Source organism: Bicyclus anynana, chromosome 18, assembly GCF_947172395.1.
Source record: "Bicyclus anynana chromosome 18, ilBicAnyn1.1, whole genome shotgun sequence".
Classification (NCBI taxonomy): domain Eukaryota; kingdom Metazoa; phylum Arthropoda; class Insecta; order Lepidoptera; family Nymphalidae; genus Bicyclus; species Bicyclus anynana.
The window spans coordinates 4483974-4497046 of record NC_069100.1 but is presented as its reverse complement, the minus strand read 5'-3'; the positions used below and the strand labels follow the sequence as shown (position 1 = coordinate 4497046).

The window sequence follows — 13073 nt, the reverse complement described above, 5'->3', positions numbered from 1 at the left end:
ACACTCATTGGCGAACTTATCGCCTATAACACCTCTTGTTCGAATTTGAACCTTATATTTATCCTCCTGCCTACCAGAGATATTTTTGTTTAGTATGTTCTTTTGTTCTTACGTATTATGAGTAGTACAGTTGTTACCTCTGTACTACTCATAAGGAGGTTATAGGATATAGATGCCAAAATAAAAATATCACTAACAACCAAGTTGCCATGGAAACGAACGATGTCCCAACGCTTTACTGCAGGGCTGCTCTAATACAGATTTGTAAATTAGTGAGTATTTATACTGGTAAGTACAGCTAAACTGTTCATGAAACTAGTCAAACTAAATATAAAATGCGGTAAAGTTATAACTAAAATGATATATTTTGTAGAGTTCAGATAATAACATCTCACTGGCCTCAACAGAGTACATCCGGCAAGTTATAGAACAGTCGATTCCGGATTGTCTCAGCGCGAGTGTTAACAGCGATATTTACAGGATCGCGATCGGATTAATAATTCACGGATTCCACTGTTTCCAAAAACGATCCAGCACTATTCTTAAAACCGTGCGATATCCTAATACTATTATTATATAATATAAGTGTCAATTCTCTGTTTATTTGATGCGCTTACCGATCATCGTGAAACTTTTTTTACACAAAGTCAGTATGCATAGCACTTATGCATGGGTAGATGATTATTATTATCAGATAAAAGGTTTACCCACTGTTTCTAAACATTAAATTTTAGACGACTGTCCGAATATCCTTATTCGTAGAGAGCAAAGTTTCTGGAGGCTATAAATTTGTCAAGTTTGCCTGTCCCTCTATTTGTTGTAAGATTATTAAGCCTTATATATTATGATTATAAATAAATATGGTACAGGAATAGTTCTGACATAAAAGAAAGAAATAATTTTGGTCAGCAAACTAACTTATAACAAAAATTAAACATAGTATGTAGAATCGACTTATAATTTCTTAGGCTCCTCAAATTTATTACAAAATTTCTTAAAAATTACAAAATTTCTGTGGTTCTTTCAGAAACGGCTTTAATTAAAACATGACACTGGATTGGCACCGCCTTCAAACTGATCAGAAGGTAGCACATAGGTAAGAAGTTATTTCTTGCTTTTTAGTTTAGGATAATTTTCGAGTTGGAAGTCGGTTGAATTTTTTTTATTAAAATTTTTATTTTTTTATTTTTAGTATTAGCATACCTACTGCGTGTGTACAGTCACAACCTATCTAAGTGGAAAGTTCTTATCAATACAAAATTATCAAGTCCAAACACAAGGTAGCTACTGTGAGCCGTCGAGGAGTTCTCTTCACTGTGCTTCGTCTTCATCGCCAGACCCTTAATACAGTCACATTCCATCTAGGTGGAAAGTTCTCATCAATACAAATTTATCAAGTCCAAACACAAGGTAGCTACTGTGAACCGTCGAGGAGTTCTCTTCACTGTCCCTCGTCTTCATCATCAGACCCTTAATACAGTCACAATACATCTAGGTGGAAAGTTCTCATCAATACAAATTTATCAAGTCCAAACACAAGGTAGATACTATGAACCGTCGAGGAGTTCTCTTCACTGTCCCTCGTCTTCATCACCAGACCCTTAATACAGTCACAATCCATCTAGGTGGAAAGTTCTCATCAATACAAATTTATCAAGTCCAAACACAAGGTAGCTACTGTGAACCGTCGAGGAGTTCTCTTCACTGTCCCTCGTCTTCATCACCAGACCCTTAATACAGTCACAACCCATATAGGTGGAAAGTACTCATCAATACAAATTAATCAAGTCCAAACAAAAGGTGACTGCCGTAAATCCTTGACGAGTTCCATCGTCTGTGTTTCGGCTCCATCATCAGACCAACTCCAAACTTTCATAAAGTTGTAGTGGCTTAAAATACCTTATGGAAACACTAACAAACGCACTAGCCGTCTCTACAACTTTCGAAAGTTCCCCTCAATTTCTCCAGGATGCCATCATCAGATCCTGATATGAAAAAAATGGGACCACCCTGAAAGTAAACCCTTCAAAACAAAAAAAGAATTTTCAAAATCGGTCCACAATTGACGGAATTATCGCTGGACATACATAAAAAAAAAAAAAAAACCTACATACAGCCGAACGTAGAACCTCCTCCTTTTTGGAAGTCGGTTAAAAACTATGAGATATCAAATAAGCAATCGGCTTAAAGAATATTCTCCCAAAAGTTGATATTCGTACTATATCAATACTTGCAACTGCATATTGAGCTTGTTATTGTAAAGTTCTTGAGTGCAGACAATTTATTACTTTGAAATATTAATGAGTAAGTAGTACCTATGAATAATATTAAAATTAAATTCACCATTATTTCAACTAGCAGAGGCCCGCGACTTCGTCCATGTCGAATTCAGTTTTTCCCAAATCCCACGAGAACCATGGATTTTTCCGGGATGAAGAGTAGGGAGGTTAAGGAGGAACAAATATATATACTTACACACTTAATTTTTTTTTTTTATTCTTTACAAGTTAGCCCTTGACTACAATCTCACCTGATGGTAAGTGATGATGCAGTCTAAGATGGAAGCGGGCTAACTTTTAAGGAGGAGGATGAAAATCCACACCCCTTTCGGTTTCTACACGGCATCGTACCGGAACGCTAAATCGCTTGGCGGTACGTCTTTGCCGGTAGGGTGGTAACTAGCCACGGAAGAAGCCTCCCACCAGCCAGACCTGGACAAATTAAGAAAATCTCAATCTGCCCAGCCGGGGATCGAACCCAGGACCTCCGTTTTGTAAATCCACCGCGCATACCACTGCGCCACGGAGGCCGTCAAACTTAGGGTAAGGTAGGGTAGGGTAGGGGTAAGGTATGGGTAGGGTAGGGGTAAGTATTATAATAAAATCGATAGATAACAGTAATAACCATTTATCACTAGGGCACAAACGGAGCCTGCGAGCTTTAAACTTGCTCATTGAGTGTATTCGCTCCAGCAGGACTACGTGCCGACACATAATATAACTATTGATGTGTTTTATGACCTACTAAATCTCACTTTTATTAAATGGCACTACGAAAGGTCAAGATTTATTATTCAGATTAACTAATAGGTTGTTCCTTTTCTTGACAGAATTTTTGTAGAGATTTTCTATTTTCGGACTTTGTAGATACAAAGATTTGTAGATAGTCAAAGAGAGACGTGATAGCCCAGTGACCTCTGCCTTCAATTCGGAGGGCGTAGGTTCGAATCCGGTCCAAGGTATGCACCTCCAACTATACAGTTATTAAATATCACGTGTCAAATTGGTACACTAATATAGCTACACAATGTTTAGATTATTTGTTTAAATAGCTTTTGTTAAGAGAATAAGTTATAACATGTCTAATAGCATAAAATCTTTATTAAAAGCAGTGAGATTTATTCTATAACCGAAAAAAACCACCAAGCGATTTGTCGTTCCGGTATGATTTCGTGTAGAAACCGAAACGGGTGTGGATTTTCATCCTCCTGCTAACAAGTTAGCCCGCTTCAAATAAATTGCATAATCACTTACCATCAGGTGAGATTGTAATCAAGGGCTAACTTGTAAAGATTAAAAAAATGGACGGAAACAATAAAGTACTGATGTCTGATATTCAAATCAAAATGATGCATTATAAAAGTCAGAACTGAAATTGTAATCTGTTTTCTCTTTTGTATTAAAATAGTTGCACAAATACCGTGTCCAAACATTGATCAGTTAAATATGGTTAAACGGAATCGAATTACATACATTGTATAAAACTATACAAAGTAATAACTTCCTACATTGAAAAATCACCCTTAATGTTAAAAAATAAAGTTGGTTTTATCTTTATCTTGTGGTATCTTAAGTTGCTTTAGTTAGATCTTGATGAATACTCCGATTTATTCTAGATCGTATCGCTAATAACATAAATGCGAGATTTGCTTGATATATATTGATTGTTTATACATTGTTTTGAGGGTAGTTGTAAAACGGAGCAGTGTTTTATTATTTTTCACGCTTGTTGATGATACGGTGAATGATAGTGGGCAGAATCGCCGAGTTATTAGGCCTACATTATAAGAATTATAATATCTTCATGGTTTGTTTCTTTAGATTAAGCCTTTTAGGTTTCTGTATTGGCAAAGATATGTATAGTAAGGATATATACACACATACAAACATACACACATACGCTCGAAAAACATTACCATCCGTCTGACGCAGTCGGGTAAAAACCAGTCTAGTTCTAACTCTAGGCAAAGATTTTTAGATTATCTTCTAAGATTATCATTGTTATACTTAATATTATTTTTCAATATATTATTTATATGCGAATAATCTATGTAATTATTATATTTAAAAAAATATATGATTGTAGTTAGATTTTGTAAGAGTAGATAAAAACTGTTACAGAATAGCACTACAAGGGAGGTACAATTCGCTATTTAACACTCGTTTACAAACTTTTCTCCAATAACACGTCCAGCCCCTGCATTCTGTATAGTTACAGCGACGGGACATCGCTCGTTTCCATGGCAACGTCGTTGTTATTGACATTTTTATTTTTGGCATCCCATAGAAATAAAGTTCAAATTGTATTATAACTTGTTATAGGCCAATCTACGAGTATAAAGAACAAGAATCGATCGGATGCTGTTCGAATTAGAACTTTTTGTATCGGATGCCAAATTTAAAATGTCACTAACAACGAAGTTGCCATGGAAACGAACGATGTAACATCGCTGTAACTTTACAGAATAGCGCTGCAGGGATGACATAACGCAGTTGCACAGTACGCGTTCGATTGGACAGCCGATGTTACTCCTTTAACGCAATTGCATAAATAAATCCGACTCAAGCCAATTGCTTGCGTCGGCATGCATGTCGCGCGCGAATGTAATTTACGACAGATTTACTTGATGCGTTTTACACTATTTTCTTGTTTAACTACTATTGATTTGCAGCTTTGCTCACATTTTTCAGCCCCTCATGAACTGTTGTTTATCTTTTTACACGCTTTATATTAGCGTGTTTGCGTGTTGCATATTCTACACTATAGCAGCGATGGCCACCAACAGAAGCCGATGGAAGGCGTGGACCCGCAGGAGGCTGGGATCTTACCAGGACCACGATCTTCAGTAATGAAGCAACGACTATAGAGAGAGAGAGAGATATATTAGCTTCACTTGTAACTATGTATGTAATAAAATCTTGGAGTCTAAATTTGACCCACTTCCCGGTCTTCGATTAGGATGAAATTTTTCACACGCTCTGAGTTCTGATGGTAATACATGGCTAGCTAAGAAATGTCCAAATCCAATATGGCGGCCTCCCCAAGATGGCGGACTGGCTGTTCGAAATCCACCCCATGATATGGATATCAAATGAAAGGGTTTGCTGTCAGAAATGCGAAAAAAATAGTCACGTGACTTAGATTCAATATTTGTAATTTGTGCGTGTTAAAAGCGTGTTTTTTAGTTTTTTAAACTAAATTTTTAAACTCTTTGGAACACTGATAACGAAATAGCTGTTATTCATGCCACTGTCATGTATTGAGGGTCATTGTAGCATGTGTTATGTGGCGAAGTTGAAATTTTTAATTTTATTTTCGTGACTTTTGCAACTTTTCGATGTCGATTTTTCACATCTTCATAATAACACCGTATTATAGGTATACAAAAATTCAGCTCACTAGGATTTTTTTCCCAGATTTCCAATTTTTAGGTACAGTAGTTTCGGAGAAAAAGGGCACGGTCAATTGTCGTCTATTTGTTTAAATAACGTGAAAGATATTTTTTTTTAATTCCAAAAAAAATATTTTTAAAATCCTCTTATACCTTTCATTTGATGTAGGTATCACACGATGAAGTTAGTAAAAGTTTTTCTTTCAACTTTCCATCTTACCCCTCCCCCATAAGCGTCCTCCATATTGAAATTTTATCTATTCTCAATACATCCCTGTATTTGGAAAACTGCCTCGTTGGTTTGGTGGGTAAATTATTTGGGTTCGTATCATGAGGCCCCAGGTTCGATATCTCAAGAAGTTCGAAGTTTGAGAATTATGATCATGAATAAATATTTAGTTCTGGACTGAAGAGATATAACTTCCTTTTGCCTCAGAGACCAGAAAGAGAAAATTTCTCCGAATTATTTCACCGCGGCTAATCACCTCGACTGGTGACAGAAAAGCTGGCTCATTTCGGTAGAAAGAACCAGCCCGGCTATCCAAAACAGAAATGCAGCTAGTATTCTTGCCACCATTCCACGTGAATAATATAGTTACTAGCTGACGCAGCGCAGTTTCAACCACGTGGTTCCCGTTTCTGTAGGAATACGGGGATAATACGTAGCCTATAGCCGTCTTCGATAAATGGGCTATCTAACACTGACAGAATTTTTCAAATCGCACTAGTAGTTTCTGAGATTAGCGCGTTGAAACAAAAAATTCTTCAGCTTTATAATATTAGTATAGATTAGGATAAGTTATCCTGGGTTCGCCACCCGGCTGGGCCGATTGGGGTTTTTCTTAATTGATCCAAGTCTGGCTGGTGGGAGGCATCGAACGTGGCTAGTTACCACCCTACCAGCAAAGAGGTACCGCCAAGCGATTTAGCGTTCCGGTACGATGTAAAAACCTAGTCTTATTACATTATATCTATTTTTACATGCAAAGTACATGCTCAAATAACAACGTCTCTAATTAACTGTACAATTAAGTCACATTTAAGACCCTTTCACATAATTCCGTGTTGTACACAATAGAGATTACTCGTAGACCTTTGGCCTTGAATATTTGACAAATAACCTTCCCGACAATGGACTGACCTTTCCTCGGGGCCGGCTTGTAAAGGTACGTCACACGAAACTTTTGCACAGCCAAAAAAGTATTTTGACATTTTAATATTTAATTTAATTATTTTTAACTTTTTCTTAAGTTTCAATAGATTAAATCACTCGAAACTTGTTGCACAATCTATCATAATTCTATCTAACATACCACGCTGATTCATAAAATAAAAAAAAAACATTTTTTAATGTGTGCTACTAAATGAGCATTGTCCTATTGAACTTTGGAATCACTAAAATTACTTACTTTTGGATTATTTACGATTTTTCAGTATAGTTTTTAATTTTCCTGGCTTAGTGAGTGCTAAACCACTGCATAATTTTGCACAACTTAGTTGCATATTAAAGATAATTATTATATGAAAGAAATTACTATGGAATTTAAAAGTTACTTTTTTTTTATTTTTTTATTTATTTATTTCGGTTTTCCCTTTTAAAAGAATAAATATTAATTTATGTATTTTAAATTAATGATTTTTTTCTAAGCGAAAACATAGTTGATTTATAAACTCAAAAAACGCGCCGTTAATGAGGTGCAGTGTGACGATACCTTTACTCCGAGATATAATATTTAACAAACAGCTCTCGCTATACAAAGTTTCCTTTGTATAATATCATTAAAATTTATTATAACGTCTCCATTTCCCTCATGACCATTAATTTTGAATGTGAAAAATAATATTACAATAGCAATATTTTCATAGCAATATTTAAGTGATTTTTATGACCTAAATGGTAGATTCTGGGTTCAATTCTCCACTCAGTTATTACTATATTATAAGGTTTTAAGCTAGTGGATGCATGCGACTTCATACGCGTGAAATTAAATTTTTTCACAAAATCTGCGGAAAGCATGTATTTTCCGGGATGTATATGTTACGCTATGACTTCCTCTATTTACCTGTGAAAGTTTTGATGAAATCGCTTCAGCCGTTCCTGAGATTATCTCGAACAAATATACAGGCAGACAAAAAATTTAAAAGTCTTAATTATGTGTTGGCTTCATGTAAATAACTAAAATTACTTGATAAAACCTTGCCAAAATTTTTGATACATTTTTAATAAGTGATAAATTCGATTTTTAATCACTTATTAAAACACTCTTAGTCAACTTCCACTTCACTCGTGCACCTATATTGCTAAAATGTACTTTACTTAAAATAATAAACCTTTAAAAGCGAATCAAAGAATACAAAAAAAGATTTCTACGATTTTCCCGGTAAACTTTTAACATAAATTTTCCTCCTCCTGACAAGTTAGCCCACACCCATCTTACATTGCATCATCACTTACCATCAGGTGAGATTGTAATCAAGGGGTAACCTGTAAAGAATAAAAAAAATAGTTTACGTTTAGGATTGTCATAGATATATGCAAACACACATGGTAAACTTATACCACCTCTCCTTAACGTGGTGAGGTTTTTCATAATTCATTTATTTCAAGTAGGCACAGTTTACTTTTGTTACGCCAGTTGACCATTTGTAAAGATTCTACCACCGGTTCGCAAGGCAGGTTCTGCTGAGAAGAAACCGACAAGAAACTCAACAGTTGCTCTTTTAAAAAAATGTCATACAGTATTATAATATACAATTGATGACAACATTACAATCTATACTAATATTATGAAGCTGAAGAGTTTGTTTGATTGAACGCGCTAATCTCAGGAACTACAGGTCCGATTTGTAAAATTCTTTCATTGTTAGATAGCCCACTTATTGAGGAAGGCTATAGGCTATATATTATATTCATATTCCTACGGGAACGAGAACCACGCGGATGATACCGCGCGGCGTCAGCTAGTTTCGTATAGTTTTACTTCCTGTGTGAAGGTGGAAGCCTTTAAACCCCCACGTTTATATTTTTATATAAGAAGACATACCAACTCGTAAGAAGAAATAAATATAAGCTTATAATTTATAGCGCCTGCTCTAAAATAAATATGAGGGTTTAAATAACAATTTTTTGAAAAGAATACCTCCCATTCAATTCAGGGCGTCAAGTAGAAAATTCCGCCCGCTACGTGAATGAAGGCTTTTGTAAAGAAAACTCTTTATGTAGCATTATTTTTAAATGTATCTCGGCTTTTTAAAAACCATTACTCGGCTTTCACGTGAAACTTGAAAACGGTTTTCTTAATTCCGATTCATTTATGGCGGATTTATATTCTAAAGTAGCTTTTGCATTTGGCTTTGCATTCAATAATTAATATTTAAATTTATTTATTTATTTATTTCCATGATTGCCCAGTGTATATGACGCCTGCCTCCAATTCCAGAGGGCTTTGGTTTGAATCCGGTCCGGGACATGCACTTCCAATTTTTAACATACAGTTATGTTATGTTCTTTAAGAAATTAAATATCATGTGTCTCAATTGGTGATGGAAAAACATCGTGAGGAAACCTGCATACCTGACAATTTGGCGAGGGCGGTGGACTATTGGTTTAACCCCTCTCCAGTGTGATATACATAATTTAAGCCGGATTTATATTTGTCTGGCGTGTCGTGTCGTGACTCATCAGAACAGAATCGTCACAGTACATTTTATAAGGCAACGTTTACACTTATGTGTTGTGACATGTCGTGATGGCTTCTGATGTGTCGCATACAAAATGTATGAAACCAAAACAACTCTCAACTCCAATTTTTCAGTTGTGTGCATTTTAATAAATTAAATATCACGTGTCTCTAACGGTGAAGGAATATATCGCGAGGAAACCTGCATACCTAAGAATTTTCTTAATTATCTGCGTATGTGAAGTCTACCAATCCGCATTGGGCCAGCGTGGTGGACTACTGGCCTACCCTCTCATTCAAAGAGAGAGACTCGAGCTCAGCAGTGAGCCGAATATGGGTATCTTATCTATTTTTCTATACTCACATAACTTCTAATTGATTTTTAAACGTCTAATAAAAGCAATGATCATCATCATCATAATGATGTAAGTAATCAGAGATAGATAAGGTATAATTATATATACACTCGTATAAATAAACACTCACCTGAGAAGCAGCCAGTGCATCTAAGACTGTCACAATGAAATCCGTAAGTTTCTTTATAACACATTTGCTCGTAAAGTATCGCTTATTTCACCAATTTCAATATCGTAACGTATCTCATTACGCATATGTACAGAAAAATGCACATGTGCCGTAATGTAATATAAAACCTTTATCATCCGTCTTAAAACGAACGGTACTTTTTTAAATCTTAGCAAAAGTTATAGCAGAAAAGTGCTCAACATTTTATAAATAAAATTAACTTTATGAGATAAAATATAATAAAAAAAAACATTTAGTTCTTTAATTTTAATAATTTTGACCATAAATGTCAATCATTTATCTGTATCAGAAATAAAAAAATATTAATTTACTTTATTAGTAATACTGGCTGTTTTTGGTGCATTTGTCAAAAAAAAAAACAATTACATTTGTACATTGTTTTTTTTTTGGTTTCTTCACCGTTTGAGACACGTGAAGTGTAATTTCTTAAGCACACAATTGAAAAGTTAGAGATGCATGTTCCGAACCGGATTCGAACCAACACTCTCCGGAATCGGAGGCAGAGGTCATATCCACTGGGCTATCACGGCATATTATGGTTATTTATGTGCATTGATTCTTGGCCTCTCCAGAACTGCAGCTAGTTCTATATTAGAACGAGTATCCAAAGCTGTTCAAATAGGATCTTACCAAATTTGGCTAGGCAGGGAGAACAACACGAGCAGAGAACGGGGAGTGTTGATCGATTGTCAAGGAATTCCTTAACCCTACATCCTGTAGTCACAAGTTCAGGTCTCTGCTCGGAGATTTCCTCTTTACCACGCGATGGACCCGGCACCCGCACGGTGAATCCATGGAATCCTAAGATATTCGTCTCATTCAAATATAACATTATTATTTTCAGATATTCTACATCGCGATAATCGCATTGATGTTTGCTGCGTATGTGTCTGCTTGGAATACTGAAGACAATGAGGTTCCATATACGGCCGCGCCTCAAGATTATTATATTCCATCATAGAGACCCGTGAATCGAAAAGCGTCTCGGAATGCCTGGGGTCAGTCTTAATTACTCTTATAAAAAACAACGTCTGTGGCGAGCTGTCAAGCTGTCATGTCGTAAAATCAGCTGCTAATTCTAAAATTTGTTATTTTTGTTAAAAACTTTGTAAATTAGTATAATTAAGAGTAAATAATTGTTGATTGTTATCAATTATATGTATAAAAACACAATTAGTGAAACCAAACCAATTGCAAATACGACATTACTTGAAACCAAGTGACGGAAGATTGCTGTTTGAAGGAACTTCAAATTTCAACGACTAAAACCCGGGGAGTATTGTATTTTATTTGACTCATATTGTATAAATGCTATTATTTGACGTAAATTGTATAAACATTACCCCAATAATTATTTTTTTCATAAATCACACTTCAATATTACTTTTACTATTAATTACGATTTACGATAATTTTAAATTGGCAATTAAAAAAGATAATATTTTTTGAAATAACAGTGGCGTGTTATATTATGATAAGAAAAAATCAATACAACAAATGGATTATGTGCCTTAGAGTTAATTCGATGTGCTGATTTATTGTTATTTTTATTACACACGCTTCTGTTAATAATAATCATCAGTTTGAATTATATAAGTACTAATCTCGGTAGGTAGGTAACTAACTGCCAATTATAAGGTAGTTTGAAATACCCAATATCATTATAATATCAATATTGCTGATAACGTATCTCAAAAATTTGGTGTTCCTTATAATTGCTTCTCATTATCTTTGATACTACTGAATACTTTCGCTGGTGGTCATCAATTATAATTTGCTTATTGCTTTCTATTGCCATGTTTGACACTACCTAATAAATAACATCAAACATTTAAACATCTTTTACTAAAATCTCTTTTTAACAGACTCAGAAGTGGATTAAAAAATAAGAAAACCAATGTTGAACAAAGGATGATTCACAATATTTTTCAGGACAACTTAATTAACAAATCAAACTTTACCAAAATAAGACCCTAGAATGGCCTTGAGTGGAGTTACGCACTTGTGAAAGTTGTGTGTAGGGTTAAGGGCGCCCTTGAAAGTTAACCAACACTTCCCTTTTCCACTCTAGTCACTCTCCCCGCCTATCCCAAATAACCCTTAAGAATTACACAACAAAAAATGTGGACGGTTTGAACGCCACGAGTAAAGCCGACCGCACGACTAGCGCTTTATATCGCAAGTCGTTCCCGCCAAGCGATCGGTATCAACCCCTATTTTACCCCCTTCTCATTTTATTTTCACAATAAAAAGTATCCTATAACCTTCTCCGTATTATTGTCTTAAGCCGTGCCAAGTTTCATTTGATTCAGTAGTTTCAGCGTGATGCCCGAATAACAAAAAAAACACGGACTGACAGAGAGACAAAAAATCGAAAAAAATATTTTTAGCTTCAGTATCGATAATATACCCCTTAACAAAAATTTACAAAATATCTGCAATATACAGAATGTACCAAATGTACAGAATTCGTATTATAAGTATAAATTCTAGATGGCGCTAGTAGTACTCTATGCCACGGTAACGTTTGTTGTTACAAATGGTATAAGTAAAATCTCAAATCACACTTATATTATAAAGGCGAAAGTTTGTGTGTGTGTGAGTGTGAAAGTGTGTAATTACTAAGTGTGTAAGTGTGTAAGTATGTTTGTTCCTCTTTTACGCAGCGGCTACTGAAGAGATTTGGCTGTAATTTGGAATGGAAATTGATTTTACTCTGGACTAACACATAGGCCCGGAAAAATCCATGGTGCCCGCGAGATTTGTGAAAAACTGAATTCCACGCGGACAAAGTCGCAGGCGTCCGCTAGTTTCGAATAAATGTATTGAATTCGACCAGATATAGATGTAGATTCTTTTTTTTTAATTTTTAACTCATTGTTATTATTTTTAATAATAAATCGGACGCGGCACGTAGACTCAATTTATCCACACACGTGCCGCTGTTATGTAAATTAAAGTTCATACGTGAGTGTTATTAATTTAAAACGGGCCATGATACAGCTATGTTAGTTTTATTAAAATTGTTCTACTGTTATTAATATTCTATGTGTACTTGGTTTGTAATTAAAAGCTCTCTAACTTTGTCGTCTCTGAACTAGATACACATCGTTTCAAATTATAGTTTACCTACTTAGCGTATATACAGGAAAAAAATTTTTTTAGTGCGGATATTT

The 13073-nt window shown here is 35.1% G+C and overlaps 1 long non-coding RNA gene across 1 annotated transcript; it reads left to right on the top strand.

The window, feature by feature from the left end:
* The first annotated feature begins 9809 nt into the window (after positions 1 to 9809).
* LOC128198981 (uncharacterized) lies at positions 9810 to 11733 on the top strand. Its single transcript, XR_008251678.1, has 2 exons — positions 9810 to 9880; positions 10742 to 11733. It is a non-coding gene; the product is annotated as an uncharacterized LOC128198981 (long non-coding RNA).
* The last annotated feature ends 1340 nt before the right edge of the window (positions 11734 to 13073 follow it).